This window comes from Mesocricetus auratus, unplaced genomic scaffold, assembly GCF_017639785.1.
Source record: "Mesocricetus auratus isolate SY011 unplaced genomic scaffold, BCM_Maur_2.0 Super-Scaffold_100013, whole genome shotgun sequence".
NCBI classification, from domain to species: Eukaryota; Metazoa; Chordata; class Mammalia; order Rodentia; family Cricetidae; genus Mesocricetus; species Mesocricetus auratus.
In genome coordinates, this window is record NW_024429196.1 from 74,098,619 (window position 1) to 74,122,345 (window position 23,727).

General features: G+C 44.7%; 1 long non-coding RNA gene across 1 annotated transcript; it reads left to right on the forward strand.

Annotated features, from left to right (window-relative positions):
• The first annotated feature begins 9,504 nt into the window (after positions 1 to 9,504).
• On the forward strand, positions 9,505 to 14,102 carry LOC121143783. Its single transcript, XR_005881107.1, has 3 exons — positions 9,505 to 9,621; positions 10,899 to 11,132; positions 13,635 to 14,102. It is a non-coding gene; the product is annotated as an uncharacterized LOC121143783 (long non-coding RNA).
• Positions 14,103 to 23,727: the final 9,625 nt, after the last annotated feature.

Genomic DNA, 23,727 nt, shown 5'->3' on the forward strand with positions numbered 1-23,727 from the left:
ATCTCTGAGAACTTACAGTGACAGAAACATACCAGAAAGTCTTTCGCGGACTTTGGCAATACTCCAAAGTAGATTAAGGCCCTCACAGCGATACTTGATCCAGCACTGAGTTGAGCTTACTGACAAGTATTCTCTTACAGGGTCTAAATAATAAAAACCCAGAGTCAGATATAGAGGAAAATGCTGAGATCAGAGAGAAGAAGGAGCAAGCCAAAGCCACCTTTACCTCATTAGCTTCCCAGCAGAAAAAAGCGAGTTCCTGTATCTTCTCGCTTATATCCTCTCTCTGTCCAGCCATCTCACTTCCCGTCTCTGCCCAGCCAACTCACTTCCTGTCTGTCTGTACAGACCTCCTGACCTCTATGTTTAACTAGTGACAAGCTCCATCCTCTGACCTTCAGACAGGCTTTATTTGTACAAGCCAGACATCAGCACAGTTCTCCCGTGTAAATCTCACCCACCAATGAACCCCGTTTTTCAGACACTCAGCTCATTCGGTAAGTTACCATTTCCCCCTAGAGAGCCCTTCATTTCATCCCACACAAGCCTATGAGTGGCTGCTGTAGAACTCCCCACTTCACAGGAGGGGCCCAAGACAAGCTTAAGATCTACCAGCCACGATGAGTCAGGGAGAGCACTGAGCCAGGGCACCCCGGCCAACACATTGGTTGCCTGCCACCTCCATCTCCTTCCCGGCCCAGCCCTCAGCCTACCTTCTACCAGTGTGCGGATGGATAGGGCCAGCCTCTGTCCGCACATTAACCACCAAGATGTCCCGGTGCTGTCCTCCAGGCCACAGCTCTTCTGCACAGACACAGTTTGGAGAGGATTGCAGGTGAACAGAGCCTTGAAAGCCCAGGTGCTATCTGGGGCCTCACAGTGGGCTCTGCTTTGGGCTTGATCTGCTCTTTGGTCTTTTGGATGTCAGCGTGAGGTTTCCAGAAGTATCTTTTCCCCTCAAAAGGTGCTTATTCCAATGCGTGGACAGTCTGTCTACTGCTGCACAACAAACCATTACAACCACTTGTCTGTTCTTCCCAAGTCCTGTAGCTGGCAAGACTTCACTACTCAGGTTTCACCTGTACTCACATGGTTGCTGGGAAACCCAAGGTGTCCTCAAGAACATTGCCTGCCTACTAGTCAGGCTAAGCTCCTTGGCTGGGGCACCCCAGTGCTCCTCACATGGCCTTTCACCACCTAGGAAGCTAGACCTTATTATTCCACATACTTACTTACTGCACTTCCAATTGTGCTACATGTGTCAATGTCTACTGGTCGAAGGAAACCACTCTTTCAGCTAAGCCCAGAACAATGGAGGGAGGAGCCTGGGAGCTCACCTGTTTTAAGATAGGGTTGTTGTGGGATAATCTTTTTGCACACTGTTAAAATGTGTCTCAGCTACAGCCCCGTCTGATTGGTTTAATAGGAGCTGAATGGCCAATAGACAAGCAGGAAAGGATAGGCGGGACTTCTGGGGAGAGATAAGAACCCTGGGAACAATAGAGGCAGAATTCTCTGTGAAACATAGGGAAGTCAGACGTACCGTATGAGGAGAGGTAACAAGCAGAGCATAGATTAATATAAATGGGTTAATTTAAATTATAAAAGCTAGTTGGGAACAAGCCTAAGCTAAGGCCAAGCTTTCATAGCTAATACGTTCCCATGTTATTATTTGGGAACTGGCAGTCTAAAGAAAGACTCCTTACACAGGGTCTCAGTATGTGGCCCAGGAGCCTCTTCATGCTTCAAATGTCATAAGCGTGTGACAATGGCCTGTCCCAGGAGCCTTCATGAGATGCTCTTATAAACTCTTTTACTACTCAGAATCCCAGTTTCTCCTGCACCTCATGATCCTGGGTTCCTGGATTATAGATCCCTACCATACAGATGTTCTCTGGTTCATTGCCACCTCACCTCCAAGGTGCACCACACCTGCTTAACAAAACAATATCAGCTTCCCTAATGGGGCCTTCTTAGTCATAAGGTTTTGTTTTGTTTTCTTCTTGTAGAACTAACCATGAGTATCTTCCTGTAGAGTAGATCTTACCGTGCAACAGGAAAGCTGTTAGTTGCAACCATAACAGCTGTGCCACTACAACACCATTGGACACCTCTTGCCTTGCATGATGGGAATGTAGCACGCAGAATCCATAGCTGGAAAGGATTGTCAATGGCAATTCTTCCCCAGCAGACTTCATCCTACTTTGTGGCACAATGCCAAAACTCAGTGCCTCCAGCAATAGGGAGGCACCCGACACCAGTGGTGATGTCTTGTTTGAGGAAGGTGAACTCATAGGGAGGGAGCTCACCTCTGGCACTGAAACTTTTACCCAGGAGTCTGTGGCTCCTGGCCATGTCCTTTAACCCACTCATGTGGTACTTTTGTTCCGGCTCTTCAGCCACTATTGTCTAGATGCTTTACTGAGTCTGTTAAACATCCAAGGGGTAGCATTATGTAATGAATGCTTTGTTGAGAGGATGGACATGATCTCTATCCACTCCATAGCTTCTCTCTCCAGGAGGAAATGCTTCTTATTTGGAGAGAATGGCTACACAACAGTCCACTGTAAAGCCATGGCTGACTGAGACTAGATCTCAAAGTACAGATGCTTTTACTCCACCTCCATGCCCTTTAATTGGAGTGGTGTCTAGTCATCCATTTGTTTCAGATATTCTGTGTGTGGTCCTGCTTCTGGAAACTCAGGGTCCAGAAAAACTCTGCATGCAACACAGACACAGAACAAGACGTTCACACATACCACGAAATCGTCACATCATACACCTTGAATGTACTCCATCCTAGTGTATTTACTGAACTTTTGCAGGGCTGGAGGTCGGGCCCAGGGTCTCATGCCTCAATTAAACTTTTTTTTATATATAGACTTGAGTTCCTGGCCCGATGCTTATAGGATTCTATACACTGGTGCACTGTGGGTCAGCACTTTGAACCTACCTCTGATCTAAGTTCTGGTGTTGACATTAGTTGAGTGACTGACATCCTGGGCAAGTCTCAGGCTGCTCACCTGTGAAAAAAAAAGTAGTAAGAGCAAGAGCCCACCTGGAGACAGCTTGGGCCAGTGCCTGGTACACAGGAAGCGATGGGTAAAAATGTAAGCCATGATTTCTTTTCTCAAGTGGGAAACACAGGTCTGTCTGGTCCTGAGTGATAAAGTTAGTGTTAAAGAAAGGGAGGATGTTGGTTTTGCTTTCAGCTTGGGCAGGAACAATAATTGAAAAGAGAATTTCCCCAGGGAATAGGGACCAGGCTTTAAAGAAAACAACAGAGGCTGTGTGGAAGACAGCTAGTTAGTTGGCTTCTGAGGAGAGGGGACTCGAGAAATTTTGAGCCTTTATTTCTGCATCGGTGCTTCATTTATCCTAAGAGTTTTTATTTAATTATGCATGGAAGGTAGACTCAATAGGAATATATTTGCATAATAAAAGGGGTGATTGAATATATTTGCATAATAAAGGGGTGATTGAATTCAGTGCCATGGAGCTTTTACCTTTCAGGATGCCCAGGCCACTCTCTCTGTCTCCTCCCTAATCATTTCTGGCATTTTCTAAAGGGTAAGAAAAAAATGTGGTATAAGGAGATATCAATTCAGGGAGGGGGTGCTATGGTAACCAAAGGGGTTAATTTGACTTTACGGGCAGGAAATTTTTCTTCTACTCTTCCTGTGAAAGGCAGTAGCTAAAGAGGGAAGAAGTTCAATTCCTTGGTTGGTCAGTCTGTCTGTCTCCCTGTCTTTCTTCCCATGCCCATTGGGAAATTTCCTAAAAAAAAAAGTTAAAACATTCTTAATACATATTCATTTTAAAAACAAAGATAGCTGTGAACATGCATTTATTCAGTAAATGCAAGCAAAATACCTGAATATGGATTTAAGTTTCATTGTTGTGACCAGTTGGGAGACACAGAAATTCACTAGCTAAGTACCTCCCAGAGACTGTAATCTTCTCAAGCTCTTGGTACTGTGAACTGAAGATTCCAGGGAGAAAGTCACACCTGTGTGTTAAGGATTCATAAGACTGGTTGACTGATTAGAATTTTGTTAGGGTAGAGGGTGGAGAAAGTCACACCCCTGTGTCAAGGATTCTACAAGACTGGTTGACTGATTAGAATTTTGCTAGGGTGGAGGGTTGGAAAGTTACAGATCTAGGATCAAATTATAATGGGCTACCTTCGGTCCCCTTAGTGTCCATTCATTGCACCTCTCAGGGTCTAACCTTTCAACCCTCAGTTGAGTCTTAAGGATGTCCTGACTTCCCAGATCACTGGCTCCCACCAGCCCGCCAGCTGCAAACTCGTTATCAGATAACACCAGAAACTCCCCACTGCTCTACTGCTCGCTAGACTCTGCTTGTCCCGTTGCAGTAGCTTTGGTCAGAGCTCTGCTGATGCTCATTAAGGAAAAGCTGCTTCCTTCTGTCTGTGGCTGGAGACCTAACATTCAAAGACACTCAGAATATAAGTGTTAATCAAGTTGGGCTGTCAATCACCTGGCTAAGACCACCCCTCAAGAAGGTGGATTCACATAGTGCCCTAAGAGGTTGTCTTTTATGGTAAGATGCATTTCTTGCAGTCAACAGATAGATGAGCCTTGTCTTTTAATGCAACCTGCTAATGTGTGTCCTTTGATGAGGGACTTAAACCCTTTATCTTAGTTAGGGTTCCTACTGCTGTGAAGAGACACCATGACCATGGCAGCTCTTATAAAGGAAAGCATTTCATTGGGGCTGGCTTATAGTTTCAGTGGTTTAGTCATGGTGGAACCACAGTAGCACACAGGCAAACGTGGTGCTGGAGAAGGAGCTGAGAGTTCTACGTCTGGATAGAAACTAGACCTGTAACACGAAAAATGGAAGACCCAGAGACTGATATTGGGGTTTAAGCTTCAAGCTGAATATCAGAAAAGCAAAGCAGTCTATTAAAGTGATTTACAGGGTTGAATGAGACTATCGTATTGCAAGGCTTTCCATAGCATCCATTCCTGTCGTGTCAGGTAACTTTTTGTAAAAGTTTCCTCAATTTCTTGCTGTAAATCACAAATCGTTTGAGAAGAACCAGGGTGACTCATCAAATGCATCTGCTGCCCCTGTTTCATTAGCGTTTAAAAAATTTAAAGTTAGTAAAGCATTATGAAATCTATCCCAGTGGGGGAGGTCCTCATCTCCTCCTTCTGTTTAAAAAGCATCTCCTTTCTAAGTACGATTCAATCTTTCAACAATTGCTTGATTTGTAGGATTATATGGTATGTGTTTTACGTGATAAAATGCAAAAATATTGTTTTATTTTATTGGAAACAAGCTGGGACATTAGTTTGAATTTGTATCAGTATACCCATTACAACCATTGTTTCTAATAAGCGTTTAATTATAGAATCAGTCTTTTTAGAAGTTAGGACAGATGCCCTTTGGAGCCCAGAGTATGTATCAATGGGGTGATGAATAAATTTCAAATTTCTAAATTCTGTTAAATGAAATACATCCATTTGTCAAATTTTATTTATTTATTTGTGTGTGTGTGTGTGTGTATGTGTTTTCAAAATTAAATCCTACAGATAAAGAAACTTGATTACCCAAAGAACTTTTTTTTTTATGATTTCCTTAGCTTGTTGTCAGGTAATGGAAATTTTTTTCTTTAAGCATTTACTATTAACATGATGTTTCTTATGAAATTCTGAAGCTTTTAACACATTTCCTGTTATTAATTGATCATTTTTTATTTCCTTTTGTTAATGGCCCAAGCAATCCAGTTTAAGACCAAATATGAGTGATGTACAGTAGATAATTTTTGTCCCAGGTTGCTTGCTGCAGTTGTGCAAATAGAAAAAGTTATTTCTGGAATTATCAGGAATAAGTTCAGCAGTTTCTTTATATAACACAACCTCTTCTGCATTATTGAAAATCAGTAATTATATTAAGAGATTTATTAAAGTCTAATAAAACCATTAGAATGGCATATAATTCTGACTTTTGAGCTGAATCATAAGGACTTTGAATTACTTTAATGATATTTCCTTCCTTCTAGCCAGCTATTTCTAATTTATCTGTGTCAGTATAAAACGTAAGAGACCTTTGTTCACTATGAAGGGAATAATCTATCCTTTCTTTTTATGAACTGAACTCCCATCATTGTAATAAATTTCTCCCCATAAATTCATGGCTATATCAGCCACAGTTTTAATACCCTTGCCTTTTGGGCCCTGTACATTTCATCCACTCCACACTTTGTTTCACCTGAGATAATATCCCAATGCCTAAGAGCTGGGTGGAGACTTCTTTACCTTTACAGTCAGTTGGAATTCCAAGATCATACATCAGCTTTAGTGTTCATTAAAACATTTAATCTCAATGGCATTTACTTATAATTTTAGTTTTGGCCTCTCATCATTAATAACGGTTTGCCAAAATACTTTCTTTTTAGTATTTTTTAAACCTCCTGCCCTACGTATTGAAGTTGTTTTATTTTTAAAATATGGAGCAATAACAATTGAACAATTTTTTTTTTTTTTTTTTGGTTTTTACGAGACAGGGTTTCTCTGTATTGTTTCGGAGGCTATCGGTCCAGCCCGGCCTTTAACTCACAGAGATCCGCCTGCCTCTGCATCCCGAGTGCTGGGATTAAAGGCGTGCGCCACCACCGCCCGGCCAACAATTGAACAATTTTAATACCAATTTTTATCAGTATAGTCCTTGTTACATAAGCCGTCTATAAAAGCAGTGAAAGCAATCTCTATAGGATCTTAAGAGGTGACTTCGGGAAATATTCACGGAGTATTTTTATAAAAATTTAAAAAGAGGATTTTTTTAATATAGTTCCCAAGTAACATGTGTAACACTACTACTACTACTACTAATAATAATAATAATAATAAACCAGAGACAGATATTGGGGTTAAAGCTGAAGATCAGAGGAGCAAAGTAGCCAGCCACTAAAGAATTCTCACCACTACTAATGCTCAGACCTAAGGGGTGATCCTGTCCTCAGACTGCTCCGGGTCTGCACTGCTCCTCTGGCTCACCCAGACTGCACTGAGCTCCTGTCTCCTCCCACCTTATATTCCTCTCTAGTGCTGGGATTAAAGGTGTGCACCGCCACTGCCTGAGTTTTTGCCTTAGTAGCCACTTTATCTAATAAGCTAACAACTGATCTGTTTCAGATGTTAACACATCTACAGATTTTATCAAGAATTTCCAGAAAACAACTTAAAGACCAGACCCAAATGCTCAGGAATGATAAACAGACAGGAGCATACCCAACGATACAGTTTAAAATCATGACTTTTGTTCTTTTAGGTTTTGCTATGAAAATTACACATTCACTTAAACATTATTTAGACAATCAAGAGAAGAGAATGTCCTCATACGATGAATGACCAAAACCTTTGGAAGTTCAAACAGCATCAGCCTAGCGCTATGCCCTAAATGCAATTTTACTAGAAGTTGGACTTGTTATAGTTTTTATTTTTTCTTTCTCCCATTTAGGAACCTTTAATAATTGAGTTAATCCCGCTCTGAGGGAAAAACAAAAATCATTTAAACCAAAATGAAGCAAACAAACAAGAAACTTTTAAACTCGGGGTGGGGGGGGCGCTCTGCTATCTCAGGCTGCAGCATCGAAGTCTCCGCCATCCTTTGTAATTCAGATGCAGCCGCCTGGTGCTGGCAGACTCTTGGTTGAAAGAGCAGACAGGCAGAGAGCTGAGTTGCAGCTATCCTTAATTTATTTCTTTTATCTCGAAGAACCTTTTTCCTTCCTCTATTTCTACCAGGAGGAGGGTTTTTCTTCCCTTTGTTTTATGTCTGTGGTGATATTTTGTTTATGTCATCACAAATAAAGCTTGCTTGAAGATCAGGGTGCAGAGCTAGTCACAGCCACAGACGCCAGGCAGTGGTGGCACACACCCTTAATCCCAGCTCTAGGGAAGTGGAGACAGGAGTGAAATGACTGGGCAGAGAGAAGAATGTAAGGAGGGAGGAGACAGGAGCAGTGCAGTCTGAGGTTTGGTGGAGACAGATGCAGTCGGATTCTGTCTGAGGATTCCTGGAGACAGGATCACCCTTTCGGTCTGAGGTAGAGGCAAGAGCTGGTGACTGGCCGCTTTGCTTCAGGCAAGCTTTATTTGTTAGATCATGAACAAAATACCACCACACACATTCGCAGGGCCCTTTAATTTTCAGGCCTGATTAAACACTTTCCCTTTTTCTACCGAGATGTTCTTTTTTTCTTGATTAAACATATCTCTTTTTCCCATCAAGCAATTTTCTTTTTATATTTCCTTTTCTTCCCTCTTCTCTACTGAGAAGGGCCTTTTTCTTTGATTTAGTCTTTGTCTCAGGAGTCATTCTATTTCTATCTTTAGTATTTGCCATAATTGTGCAGTTAGTGATTTTTCTTGTAAGAAGCACTTTAGTAACTGTCCATTTTGTTGCTCCTGAGATGGGGGATTTAAATTCCCGTGACCCTGCCAATCCTGGAGTCCTCGTACCTTGAGAGTGGTGCATCTTTCTTTTCTAACCTCCGGTCCTAAAGAATGTCTGGATCCCTTTTTTCTTCAAGCCATACGACACTTGTGCCAAAATGCTGTGTCAAGTGTTCGGTTCACACTGGTCCAGGGAAGAAGCAGGGCCACTCTGGGATGAGTTTTAGACTTGACAGCCACAGGGGAGTCAGCTTCTGGTGAACTGATGGACTGTAGCTTTGCAAAAGGCTTTTTTAGTGTTATACGATTTACACCTTAGCAAGTCAAGTTGTGCTTACCAAAACCTCTTATCTGACGCTCCACCAAGAGACAAATGCCAAAGCAGTTCTCAGTCACAGAACTCTTGGGTTTTCTCTAGTTCTTCTGCAGCCAAGTTTTGCATAGGCTTTGAATCTTTCCAGAAGCACTCAGGTAAGATTTACCTACTTCAAACAGAAGGAAGCAGACACAAAAAGCAGATCAAGGCCCAGGTGCTACCACTCCAGAATCAAACCAGCTGCAGAGCTCTGTGGGAACTCCAAATACATTTATCTCTGTGTTTCCGTGTCGTGTCGTAAGCCTTCTGTGGTCTGAGATTGAGGTGACTGAATGGACGGACAGAATGGGTAATAAAACCAGTAATCTCGGCACTCCTCTAAACTGTGATGTAAGGAACTTTGACTGACTTCACTCTCCTATCATTTAGCAGCGTTACGATGACCCTATCTATCACCAAGGATCACTTCTGGTCCTCCTATGAGCTGGAATGGCCTACATTTGGGGTCAAATGGCTCAGGGGGGACACTTATGACCACCCAGGTGGTGTGGGCAGCAGTCAACAGCTCCCTTGGTAATCCTGGCCACCCAGACCGGATTGAGTAGTGTGGTGGCTGGAAAGAAAATGACCCCCCTAGGGAGTAGCACTATTAGGAGGTGTGGCTTTGTTGGAGTAGGTGTGGTCTTGTTAGAGGAAGTGTATCACTGTGGAGAGTGGGCTTTGGGGTGTCCTATGCTCAAGCTGTGTCCATTGTGACATAATTGCTTCTACTCCCTGTGGATCCAGATGTAGGACCCTCAACTCCTCCTCCAGTACCACGTCTGCCTGCTGCTGCCATGTCCTGCCATGATGACAATGGACTGAACCTCTGAAACCGTAAGCGAGCTACCCCAATTAAATGTTTTCCTTTATAAGAGTTGCTGTGGTCATGGTGTCTCTTCACAGCAATAGGAACCCTAACTAAAACAGGTACATTCAACCCTGGGCAGAGGCAACCTTTAATCCTACCACTTGGATAACGGTTTCTATGGTGTCAGAACATGGTCCAATAAATAAATAAATAAATAAATAAATAAATAAATAAATAAATAAAAGCAAAAAGAAAGAAGGGAGGGAGGGAGCAAGGAAGGGAGGAAGGGAGGAAGGGAGGAAGGGAGGGAGGGAGGGAGGGAGGGAGGGAGCGAGGAAGGGAGGGAGGGAGGAGGGAGCAGCTCCTTGGGAAACTGTGAGGAAGACTCTAGGGAAGGGTAGAGGGCCTGTCACCTCTGGTGCATTTTGTCCCCTGGATTGTTCTGGCTCATGATGTCATGCCTCCTGTGACAAACATTTGCTGGGTGTGAGAACACAGTCTGGTCAGTGTACCCTGAATCTGCATATGGCCTTCTGCCTTGCTTTTGTGGTTTCCCAGATATAATCTACAGTACATGACAGGCAATTGTGTTTAAATTGATCTATCCTGAGAAAGTTCTGGGAAAGGGCTGCTCTGTTAATATCTAATATGTGTTGCTGACATTTATTTTACATTTTTCTAATCATGTTTTTCTGGTAATGTTTTTCTGAATGTCAACACCCTTCCCTGGAGCATTGCTTTGCTTCGTTTATGGGTAAAAGTAGATTGGAACGGGAAGTAAGGCTGTCCGCAGCGTTAGACTGGAGTCCTCCCCGTTAGACTGGAGTCCTCCCCGTTAGACTGGAGTCCTCCCCGTTAGACTGGAGTCCTCCCCATTCTCTCAGGTCGCCAGATCCCAGGTCCAGCAGGCAAGATCTGCACAGATCAGCAAAAGTGACAGTATGGAGGGGAATGGGAAGGGTGGCCATGGTCTGGTCATGGCAAAGAAACCCTACCCCCTCCCCGCCCCTGTGGCTGGGGACCAAAAGCCCCCAAAATCCTGCCCCACAGGACTCCCCGGAGGACCCCCTTCTTCCCCCACACACTCCTCATTATCCGCCGCTGCCCCCACCTCTCCTGAGACCAATGCCTTCTCCTCCCCCTTTCCTTCCCTCCCCTCAGCCTCTCCCACAATCACCCCATTCAACTGCCCCACCCAGTTCTGCTTTTTCCCCTCTCCATACCCGTCAGGGCCGCTCTTATGGGCGACCAGACTCAGTTCCGTGCCCCGAGTAACCTGCAGCTTCCGTTTCTGTCCCTACAGCAGGAGCCACCCTGGCTCCCATGCTTCCTCTTTCATCGCCTCTGTGGCCACCATGGTCTGCTGTGCGTTCTTCACTACAGAAGAAAGACAGGGCGTCCTAGCAGAAGCGGCTGAGGACCTGCCTAGGCTAAGAGCTCTTGTTAACGACCAGAGAGCAGTGGCAACTGACCAACCTCTTCCCCGAAAGGAGACCAAGATGGGACTGTGGGAAGAAGGAGGGTAGGAAACCACACAGTGAGTACCACTTCCAGAAGGTCTTAAGCAAGCAGCCCACAAACCTGCTGATTTGTCTGAAATAGCTGATATGAGTCAAAGCTCAGACGAAGCACCTTCAACGTGTCTCAAGCACTGGCTGGAGGCCCACTGTCTACATCCGCCTATAGGCTGGAGGACCCAACAGACTTGAGGTGATTCACCTGGCCTTTGTAGCCCAGTCTGCCTCAGACATGTAAGAAAATCCAAAAGGGTTTATAGGGAAGAATAGGTCAGAATTATTGGAGATATGTCCCCGCCCCAAAAGATGTTTGACAATGGAGACAGCACACCTGGGGCTTTCAATCCTGGACAAGCAACACACACACACACAGAGAGAGAGAGAGAGAGAGAGAGAGAGAGAGAGAGAGAGAGAGAGAGAGAGAGAGAGAGAGAGAGAGAGAGAGAGCCCCTGCAAAAAGATAAATGTGCTTATTGCAAGGAAGTGGGCCACTGAAGAAACAAATGCCCCCAACAGAAATGCCTCCCCAACCACAGGTGACATTCCTCAGCCAAAACTAGTTGTGACTCTGAAAGAATAGGGAGGACATGGCTCTTTCAAATTAAGCCCCCAGGAGCCCATGCTAACCTCTATTAGGGGGCCAACCTGCAAACTTCTTGGTAGACACAGGAGCTCCATTTTCAGTATTACCCAAACCCCTGGGACCTCCCCCCAAAAAATAATGAAAGTGCAAGGAACAAGAGGAGAAATTAAAAGACATGATTGTACTACAAAATGGACTGTTGACTTAGGAAAAGGAACTCAGTCTCTCATTGTTATTCCTGGACGTCCGTTTCCCTTGCTGGGGAGAGACCCTCTGAAAAAGTGAGCTCCAAACAACTATCTCGTTCTTAGGAGAGGTGCCCAGGCTGCAAACAGAGAATCTAGCCACAGCCCTGACCATCACCTGCCCCTTAATCTAGGAGTATCTCCTCTTCCAAAACCCAACCTGAGACCTAGAGAGGGAACTAAAGGAAAACTTGATGTCTGGACTGAAGCTATTTCCCCAGGCCTGACCAAGCTTATGCCCCCAGTCATAGTACAGCTGATCTTGGGGGCCATGCCCATCTGGGTTAGACAGTACCCTATTAGCTCAGAAGCCAGAGGAGGGATCTGTATCCACATCAGATGCCTCTCAAGGCACGCGTGCTCACTCCATGACGGCCAGCCTGGAACACTCCTTTATTGCCAGTTCAAAAACAGGGAACCCAAGACCATAGGTGGGCGTGGGGTCTAAGTGAGGAGAACTAGAAGAGAGAAGCGATTCACCCAGCTGTTGTCAATCCCTGTACTCTGTGGAGCATGCCGCCACCTGAGCAGAAGGTCCATCCTGTGCTGGATTTAAAAGATGCATCTTTCTCCATTCCTCTGTAAAAACTAAGTCATCCCATCTTTGCGCTGAATGCGCCAATCCTGAACTGGGAATATCAGGACAACTGTCCTGGACCCGATTACCTCGGAGTAAGAGAATCCAGGAGTTCCCCTACCATCTTTGATAGGCTCTTAGTTTCCACAGCAGACAGGTCACCAAACTCTAGCCAGGTTCAGGAGGTTACACTGGGCCTCATATCCGAGCCTTTTTTTAGGCCCAACATCAAAATCACCTATTTGGGGTAGAAATGAAAGGGAGGAAAAAGACAACAGTCAAAAGCCTGCATGAAGCCATGAGCATCCTCACCCTGCTCATAAAGGAGCAAGTTAGGGACTTCTTGGGGGCCATCAGGTACTGCCATCTCTGGATACCTGGATTTGTTGAAATTGCCACAGCAGAGGCCATACCCCCCCCTTGGAATGACTCAGAACACACAGGCTTCCGAGAGCTTCAAGGAGGCTTTTGTAGGGGCTCCCACTTTGACTCTCCCTGATGTCACCAAGCCCTTGTGTCGTTATGTTCATGAAAGCAAGGACATTGCTAAGGGAGTCCTGACCCAAACACTGCGTCTTTGGAAAGGGCTGGTAGCCTATATTTAAAAGAGATTGGATTCAGTAGCCTCAGGGTATCTACCCTGCCTGCAGGCCTTAGTAACTTCAGCAGTCCTTGGGAAGGACCAGATTCCTCTGGAAGTCCCCAGCCTGCACTTCTTTCTTATAAAAGGGGCAAAAGATGTTTCCCAATCACTGTTCTCCCAAACCCTGCTTTAGGGAGATGGTCCTGCCCAGACAAGAAGCTTGTTCACTCTCAGTAAGGCTTGCACCAAAAGCCCGGTCAACAGTCTTCACTCTTGTTGGGTGAGAGTAACAGAGCATATTAATAATCATTCTTTTTGAGTTCTTTTATTTTAATTTCTTAGAATTTTTAATCTAATTAACTTTCATTGGAGGCCATTACTGTAGGACTATTGAGTGTAGGGAAATTTTAGTTGCCTTGGTTTCTCACGTTACTTGTGTTTTTCACCATGAATTGTGCATATATAGAGAGGTCATGGGTTAGGTTCATTCGTTTCTTCAATGTTTACTTATTTTACCTCTCTTTTCTTCCACAGCAAGTGTTTGCAGTATTCAGGAGGAATGAGATTGCTGTAGTATTATGATGTTGTTTCCCTGTGTTATAACGGCGGTTGGGGCACCAGACTCTAATCCAGGTCCTTCTGAGTTTTATTTTCACCAACTCCCCTTTCTCACTCTCTATGGCCTTCCGAAACGCCATTCATTGGCCACCACAACCAGATGGTACCTGCATTTTGAACGCAAACTTCTAAGGCTCCAAACAATAGAAAGTCCTGTAACACGAATAATAAATGACAGAGACAGATACTGAAGATCAGGGAAGCAAAGCAGCCGAGCAGCTGCTCTCACTCTAGCTCAGGTGGAAAGGGCTGATCCACGCACGAGCTCTTCAAGTCTCAAACTGCTGCTTCTCCTCAGCATGGCTAGAGAATGAATGCCTCTCTGAGACCTTGCTTCTGTCTTACATGCTTCCCTAATGTTGGGAATAAAGATGCAAGCTATAACTCTCTTTTAGACTGATTCAATCTTGTGTAGATCTGGGTGGCCTTGGACTCACAGAGATCCATCTACCTCTTAATTCTGAGTCCTAGGATTAAAGGTGTGTACCACCACCTCCTAGCTTCCAGTTGCTGGGATTAAAGGTGCATGCCTGGCTTCTAAGGCCTGTGACTGACTTTGCTTTTCTGAATCCTCAGTCAAGCTTTAATAAATCATAAATAATATGTCACTACAGTATCTTACTTCAAAAAGGAGAGACTATTAACTAGGACTGTCCAATTGGATTGCTTTATTGCTATTGATACTAAAATTATTAATATATTAATAACAAATTTAGGTCTAGGAAGTCCTATGATAGACTCAGAATTCTGTCTTCTTAGAATGATTTCAACTATTAACTTTTATTAGAAATACCCCAAGATTTGGGATTGAATCTTTTATTCAAATTATACAGCAACAATTAACAACAACAGTTCTCATGGCACTGGAGTTTGGCTGTACAAACTGTTCATAATTATAGTATGATTCAAAACCATCAGAAGTGAGAGTAAATGTGCTTGTTTCCCGTTGATGACCTGTCTGCTCTCCCATGAGGCTGGAGAACTGTGACTACTGCCCCCCCCCAATATGAGGAGAGATTCTTAGAAAGTCCAGGAACAGTCAACACAGCACAACAAGGAACCACGTTTGCAATCACTGTCAAATCAAACTGCAGCCTGCGAGTCTCCATGCATACAGATTCTATCCTTCTGTTGTGAACTGCAGCCTAACTTGGTCAGGAAACAAGCTGAAGTGTTGGCAGTTTGCTTTTATGGCAAGTCTCAGCCAATCACACTAGCCAAGCCTGAGTAACACATGGCCAGTCGTCAGATGGAACCAAACTGAATTAAGACAGACTGTTAGTACCCCACTTCCATTTTCCACCCTTCTCTTTTTTTAACCTGTCTGTAAACGTCGCCATCCATGGGGAAACTTCAGACCTTTTCTGCATCTACTGTGGTCTGAGGGCCTGGCCAACTGTTCTATACCTGATAACCTCTTTTATAAAATTGTCTCCCTATTTATACCATTGGCTTTCAGACTTCTTACAGGTGGGAAGAGCCCAGTGTTTAGGGCACTGTCACTGAGTATTCTGTTACCTTCCAGTCAGAAGCATCAGGCCAGGGAAGGCAACAGAAGGGACATCCCTCTCCCTTGTGTGTTCTCTGCACCAGCATGCCTTCTCCACTCTGTCCCACACCCTCTTACAAGGACAGCCTTGGCCACTCCAAGCCCCACTGCCAGGACACCTTTGATTCTGCTAACCAGGGCACGCTCCAGTCCACACAGATTAGTGAGTCCAGCATCAGTACACGCAGTTGGGTGGAGTGAGGGGAGCTCAGGAGGCTCCGGGAGTGAAGAGCTGCATCAGAGAGAAGAGAAGGGAGATGAGGGAAGAGAATGTACGGCAGGGTTAGACATTTGCATTTTCCAACGGCATTATTTCCCATGTTGCAATTAGGCTCAATTTTAAAAGTATTCATTATTATTCTGTTTCCTGCTGAGTGTGTGCCAAAGCTACAGCTCATCCTACCCCCTCCTCCAGGTCCCGAGAGACACAGCCTGGGGGACTCTGGTTTACAGGAAAGGTTTGGATGCTTCTCTGCTTGCTTAGAGACCACAGCAGAGATGCTGAAGCTGCTGTGGGCCCAGTTCTGTCTGATGGCTGAGTGAGCAGAGGAAACATTCCTTCTCCATGATGCCAATGATACCCAGGACAGGAGACAGCAGGACTCTTCAGAGCCTCCTGTTCCATGCCTCCTTCAGGAGGCTCCAAGGCAGCAAGGACTTCCTTCTGAACTTCGATCCATTTCTCTGCAAGCCAACTGTGCACTTCTCAGGCATTGGGAGAGACAGGGAGGACATAGGCTGTGTGTAGCCTCATGAGATATGGGTGATCAAGGGAAGCCTCCATCGTGAATCATTTTCTAACCGTGTTTCTCATCACGTGGTCTCAAGAGCCTGGAAGAGAGAGAGAAAGGATAATATTTTTGACAGATTATATTAGTGGAGCTTCATTTTTCCACCCAGAAAAGAATCTGAACTTTATTCTTTCACGTAGATCTTCACATAGAATGTGAAAAAAGTCTAGGTGAAAGGATATGCTACCTTATATCACATAAAAATGCTTGCCCCAAAATTATCAAAGACCTAAATATAAGAGATACCATCTGGATGTGCAGGAACAGATTCGTTTTCTCTGCTGGTTAAAGAATGGGAAGGAAGGAAAAGTTTGAAAGTCAATGAAAGCCAAACTTTAGCCAAAGAGGACGGTCTCATCAGAGCTTTACAAAGAGACCCCTAGCGGGGCCAAAAACATCTCTCAGCAGCTCCCTGGAGGAGAATAAAGGAAAGAGAAAGGAGAAAAGATCACATTGTTTGAGTTAAGCTGGCATGAATGTCATTTATATGGTAGGTGGGGAGCCTTAGAGAAAAATTAGGAAAGCCCACAGTGTCTTAGGTTCTGGCCTGTGTTGGAAAGAGATGGGAAAAATGGAAGATGGCACCTTTCTGAGTCAGGATCCAGAAAGTCAAGGCAGACAGACCCATCAGTGGAACCACGGTAACAGGAAGTCAGCATCAGTGGAACCACGGTAACAGGAAGTCAGCATCAGTGGAATCAGGGTAACAGGAAGTGAGCATCAGTGGAATCAGGGTAATAGGAAATCAACATCAGTGGAATCTAACAGGAAGTCAGCATCAGTGGAATCACGGTAACAGGAAGTCAGACAGCAGACCCAGCTGAACTTCAGGGCATCTTGCAAGGACTGTATTAGAGGAGTGGGAATCCTGTGAAGCCAAGTACAGTATCTCATTCAAGGATAATTTTCCACTTATCTCTTTAGCAAGGTGATCCTTGTGGTGGTCCCACCTTCCCAAGGGGTGGCCCCATGATCAGGTGATTGACCAACCCAACTAACTCTGTGATGTTATGGGTGACTTGGAATGTTAGGTCTCCACCCAGCCCAGAGAATTCACCTTCTTGACCATAAAAACTGATCTCCCTTAATGGACCTTTTCTGCAGCTGTAATTAGTGTTTAAACCATAATATTCTTTTCAAAATGGGGGTAAGTCTTTGTGATCTGATATTAGACACTTTTTTGACATATGACAGATACCGAAGGTACCAGCATCAATAACAAAAATAAATTATAATCCACAGAATTTAAAGCTTACTGTGAACTGATAGTCCATATCCTAGGACTCAGGATATGGGGAGACAAAAGGATCAAGAGTTCAAAGCCAGCATGAGATCCATAGTAAGACTCCTTCTTAAAAGCCCAAGGACTGGAGCTAGAACATATACCAAGCTCTGAATTCTCTCACCAATACTTACAGAAAATTTGTGCTGTGGAGATGGTTCAATGGGTAATCAGTCAAGAGAATAGAAGGCAGTGAAGGAAGACATTCTAGAGATTAACATATGAAAGGCAGTGCCAGACACAAGACTGGTGACCCGTAGTTTACCTGGACTTCATTAAACCAAAGAAAATGCTCAAGAAAAAGTCAATATAGGAATCTTGAAAAGTGGGTGTGGTGGTTTGCATGTATCTGGCCACCGTAATCTCATAGGGATAGCACTATTAGGAGCTGTGACCTTGTTGGAGGAAGTGTGTCACTGTGTCACTGTGGGGGCAGGTTTTAAAGGTTCCTGTAGGGGAAAGATCACATACCCCTTATTCCCATCATCAGACTCCTATGCCCAGCAGTAACCCAGAGAACCAGTTGCATTCCTGCTGCTTGCAAATGTAGGACTCTCAGCTCCAGCACCAGGTCTTGAAAGACCCCTACCCAGGGCCCCTAGGAAAAGAAAAACAATGCCAGGCCATTGCCTAATGGAAAAACCCAGACCAGGTGCCTCACCCTCAAACAGAATGTCAAACAGGATGTCTGTGATCACCAGAGCTGTCATGGGACCCAGATACTTGTGTCTATGATCACCATAGCAGTCATGGGACCCGGATAATAATTGCTGAAGCGTGCTGGGGTCTTTCATGAGGTAATACCAGGAAACCTAGTCTGTGGGAACTACCCCTGCCCCCAAGATGAGCCAATGAAATGCCTGTTGTTATGCTGATACTTATGTAACCATTAAAACTCTATAAATATTGTGCTCCCTGCAAGCCCGGTATGTTCTGCACTCGAGTTGCAGTAGCATCCACAGGCGCCTGGATACTCAATAAATCACCTCTTGCATTTGCATCCAGTGGTCTGGCCCCAGTTCTTGGGCAAAGAGTCCGGTTCAGTGCCCGGCGCTTTGATGCCGAGGTCTTTCAGTCTGTCTGCATGCCACCACTCTCCCCACCATGATGACTGAACCTCTGAAACTGAAAGCGAGCCACCCCAAGTAAATGTTTTCTTTGTAAGAGTTGCCATGGTGTCCCTTCACAGCAATAGAAAACCTTAACAAAGAGAAGAGTTGGCAGCAGGGACTGGGGTGTTGCTGTGATAGGCCTGGCCATGCTTGTGTTTGCAGTAACATGGACTTTGGGAGTTTGGGTTAGGAAAGCACTGGAAGGCTTCAAGTGCTGCTTAATGGACCACACTAGTAGGAGCATGGAAGACAGAGGTGCTAAGAGTTATTTGAACTGTCAGGAGCTCATTCAAGAAGTTTCAGAGTAAAGAATTTCAGAATGTTTCCTAGAGATTATTCTTGTGATATTTTTGTGGAGAAATTGGCTGCCTTTTGCCTTTGTTCAAAGAGTCTGCCTAAGACTAAAGTGAAGGATTTTAGATTAATTCCGTTGGCAGAAGAATTCTCAAAACAGCCTAGTGTAGACTCTCTTGTGTGGTTTTTAGTGCTAACTCTAATGAAGATTTATAATGAAAAGAAACAAGCTAAGCGGGGTAAATTACAAAATGAAAATTTTGAGGAGGAAAAGAGTACCAGGAAGTAGAATAGAACTAAATTCTGTGTTCAAGAAGATGAAAGAATTAAGAAATGGAATAAAGTGAGGATCTTTAATCCCAGCACCAGAAAGGCAGAAACTCGTAGGTCTCTGAATTTGACACCACCCTGGCCTACAGAGCAAGTATCAGGACAGCCAAGCTTAAACAGTAAAGGACAGAAAGCTGGTGAAGATATAATTGAGCAAGGGGGCCATGTTCCAGCCCCAGAAAGCATCAGAATCTGGCAGCTTTGGCCACATGGTTCTGGCTTTAGAGTTAAGGATAGAAGAAAGGAGTTATAGAATAAAGCTGCTGAGGCCAGGCCCGCGTCAGGGGTGTCTTTGAATGGAAGCCTAGCAGAGAGGCCATTGCATGCCTGAAGCTATGAAGTTGAAGCCTGCATTGCCTTGGAGAACCCAAGACGTTAGAGATGGCAAAGTTGTGGAGTACCTCCTGAGGAAAGCTGCTAACAGGGAATGGAAACAGCCCAAGAAAAAGAAACGTTTGAGTCAAAGCTGAATTGAGTTGGAGATCTGAAGAGCGTTTTTATCATACACGAAGAAGGAAAGTTTGAAGTTCGCCCAGCTGGTTTTATGTCTTGCTTTGGTTCAGCATCTCCTCACTGTACTGCCTTCCCTGTGTTTTGGAATAGTAATGTATATCCCACGCATTGCATGCTAGAAGTATCTGATCTGCTTTTTGATTTTGATTTTATGGGGGATTGCACTTAAGAGACTGCACAAGTCTCAGAAGAGACTGTGAACTTTGAAACAAAATTGGGACTGTTATTGACCATGCAGACTTCTGAAGTTGGGCTAAATGCATTTTGCATTATGATATTATTACAAGCTTATGGGGGGGCAGGGAGTGGAATGTGGTAGTCTGAATGTAATCAGTCCACATAATCTCATAGGGAGTGGCGTTATCAGGAGGCATGGCTTTGTTAGGGTGGATAAGCCCTTGTTGGAGGAAGTGTGTCACTGTGGGGGCGGGCTTTGATATTTTCTATGCTCAGGATACCGCCCAGTGAGTCAGTCGACTTCCTGTTGCCTACAGGATGTAGCACTCTCAGCTGCAGCACCAGGTCTGCCTGCACGCCGCCATCTTCCCCGTCATGATGATAATGGACTGAATCCCTGAAACTTTAAGCAAGCTACCCAACAAAATCTTTAATTTACAATAGGTGGTGTGGACATGATGTCTCTTTACAGGAATAGGAAGCCCTAACTGAAACAGTAGCTACTGTGTTAACGACCCACAACATGTCACTGCAAGCTTTTTGCCTTTTGGAGCCAGGGCACAGGTAAGCTATAGGGTACCACGAGGCTCTCTGCATCTCCTCGTTAGTAAACACCCTTCTTTCCTATCTATAACTATCCACGTGTGCCTGCAAAGGGGCACAGGAACCTGGCGACTCTAGTGCTTGCCCTGCAGACTCAGGGCCTAGCCTGACAGAGTAAGAATGCTTTCTGTAAAAGCTTGAGTACCCAAGTCTGTATCCTTACACACACACACACACACACACACACACACACACACACACACGGAGTCAAGTGTGGTAGTATGTACCTGTAACCCTGGCCCTGGTAGGTGTGTCTGTCTATCCAGAAAACAGAGAAAACCAGGTTCAGAGAGAGATTCTGTTTCAAGGGAATAAGGTATATTGTGGGCTCCATGGTACACACACACACATACACACACACACACACACACACACACACACACGCAAACTTAAAAAAAAACTTTTTGCTTCAAAGGACAATCTTACTAAAGTTAAATGATAACTACAGCAGAATGGAAGATGTTTGCAAGTTATGTAGCTGATACTGGACTTGCATTTATAATATGGAAGAACTCACGGAATTCAACAACAAAGACAAATAATTAAAAATGGACTTAATGGGCATTTCCCCAAACACAATGGACAAATGGTCAATCAGTACAGGGGGGAGAGGTGTTTAACATTATTAGCAGTAAGGAAATGAAAATAAAAATCACAAAGAGATACCACTTAGCACCCCAGTGTGGCCAGAACAAAGACACTGAGCAACAGAGAGTGTTGGCAGGGACACAGACACTTGGAACTCTCAGGATGCCTGTGGAAATGGAAAAAGTGCAGCTGTCTTTAAAAAATGGCCTGGAAGTTTCTCAAAACGTTAATTATAGAGTTGCCAGGTTAGCCAGAGACTCACTCTTCGAGTGGCGCCGGGAGAACTGAAACATCTGTTCACACAAGGACCTGAACCCAAAGGTTCCAAAGCGGCCTTCTTCATAGCAGCCAAGGCCAAACAATGAGAGTGTCCATCAGTGATAAACACAATGGTGTTTCCAGAACAGAGCCAAGCTCTCTTTGTCTATACACCGAGTCCCACAGAAAAGAGCCAAGCTCTCTCTGTCTATACACCGAGTCCCACCCGACTGCACAGGAGACTGGCCCTGCTGTTCCCCACTATAACCAGAGCTGTCCCTTTTGGAGTAGAGTGACATGGTGTCCCAACTCTACATAGATCTCTAGCTGCTGCCCCATTGCACTCGGAATCTGATTCGGTCTTCCATGACCCAACTTAACCTCTCCACCCAGACACACGGGGCTTCTCCTCAGTGTTCAAGCTCCCGAACAGGCTCCCATCCTGGGGTCTTCTGTCTGATGCTCCCGTGGGTTCCATGGTGGCTCCTCTGTATCTGGTCCCTGGATGCTCTCAGAACTCTTCTCCCTGCCAGCCTGCTTCCTGGCTCTGGCTAGGTCTTGCTTACCTGTGTGTTTCGACCATGTTTATGTCTCTCCATTGCTTCAGAGGAGACTCCCGAAAACAAGACTCTGGCATGGCCATGGGAACCCAGTACGGGGGTTGGTACAGAATAGGATCTCAATAAACGCGTGTCAGATGCCAAATGAAGAAATGCACTCCTGTTAACTATCAGAGATGGCCTTTGTTGTCAAGTCGTCTTATCTCTCAAAGTGACTTGTTGAAACTCTGCCACCCCCACCTTTGTCCCTGAATATTCTCTAAACATACCTGTCTTAGTGCCCTACTACTGTGACAACATGACTGTGGGAACTCTTTTTTTGAGGGGGAGTTGGGTTTCAAGACAAGGTTTCTCTGTGTTGTCCTGATATCTTGGAACTCACAGAGATCCACTTGTATCTGCTTCTTAAGTGCTGGGATTAAAGGCATGTGCCGCCACCACCTGGCTATACAGAAACTCTCATAAAAGAAAATATTTAATTGGGGTCCGCTTACAGTTTTAGAGGCTGAATCCATTATCATTAGGGTGGGAGCATGGCACTGTGCAGGCAGACATAGTTCTGGATAGGTAATTGAGAGCTCTAGATCTAGATCTGTGGGTAGCAGGAAGAGCTTCTGAAACCCCAAAACCCACCACCAGTGACACACTTTCTCCAACAAGGTCACACCTCCTGATAGGACACTCTCTGGAGATCAGGCATTCAAATCCATGAGTCTATGGGACCATTTCTGTACAAACCACAACAGTCCACTGACTAGCCATCTTGTGCCTTGATTGTGGACTGTTCTTTGTTGCTGAGATTTGATGTACCCCAGTTGACACAATCTGTTCCTACTTCAGGAGGGCAGACTGATAAGCAAGAGATGTCAGGAGTTAATTGTCAATGGAAGACTTTGTGGTCAAATTTGAGAAACTAACAGGCACCAAAGAAGTACCTTTTAGGCCAAGTCCACCTGGATTCTTTTCTTAAATTTAATGACTTCCGTCCTGTGGGTGATGTCCTAGAATCTTTTCGTAGGCGTTGTGTTTCTGCAGAATGTTAGCTGGCAACAGATCAGAAGTTTACAAGAGCACAGCCAGCTAGAGCAAATACTTACAGAAAACAAGTTTGATAGTTAAATACTTGTTTACAGATGCACTCCTCAGCTGCCAGGAGGGAGCAGAAGTGGGAACATGGTCCGACAGTATGGATACAACTGAGAGAACCCATCCGTGAGACAACTCAACTTTAGTCCAGAGTATAGGAAATACCTGGGAGTGGGAAGCCTGGGAACAAACCCTAATTTGCATTAAGTGGCACACTCTTACCACAAAGCTGGTTTAGTGGGAGCACGGTCTTATGAAAATAGCTAGAGCATGTTAGTTAATTACCATGTGGTCCATGGGGAAGAGTATTTGCAAGGAACTGTGTCAAGAGTCATCCTTGAGATAAGTCAGGCATCTGAGCCTAGAGACATCCTCCAAATAAGGGCAGGTAGAGATCAGGAAGCATCACTGGGGACGGGGTCCTTCATGTTACTTGGAGAAAGCTGCCAGGCCATGATAGACTGCAACTCCTGACGGGCAAGGCCTCCTGACGCTTGGCTGAGCAATGTCCAACACTTTTTTAACTATCAGGAGGAACAGCTAGGTGTAAGAAAGTGTTTCGCCAATCAAAGAGAATCATATAGTGGGATCAGGAAGATGTGGGGGGAGCTTATCACACTAACAGTTTTAGCTTGGAGGAAAGCATCTCCTAAGTTTTGGAAGGATTGTGTACTCCATGGAGGACATGACGGTATTTACACACAAAAGAACCAGCAACAGCTAACATCACTCCGCAGAACCACACAAACGTTCTTTACACAGTTATGTTCAGGTTTTACATTTGGAGCAAGATTTCCAGTCTTGGGCCAAATAAGATAATGGAACCACAGCACTGACAAATTCAAATCTTTAGATTCTTTTCAATT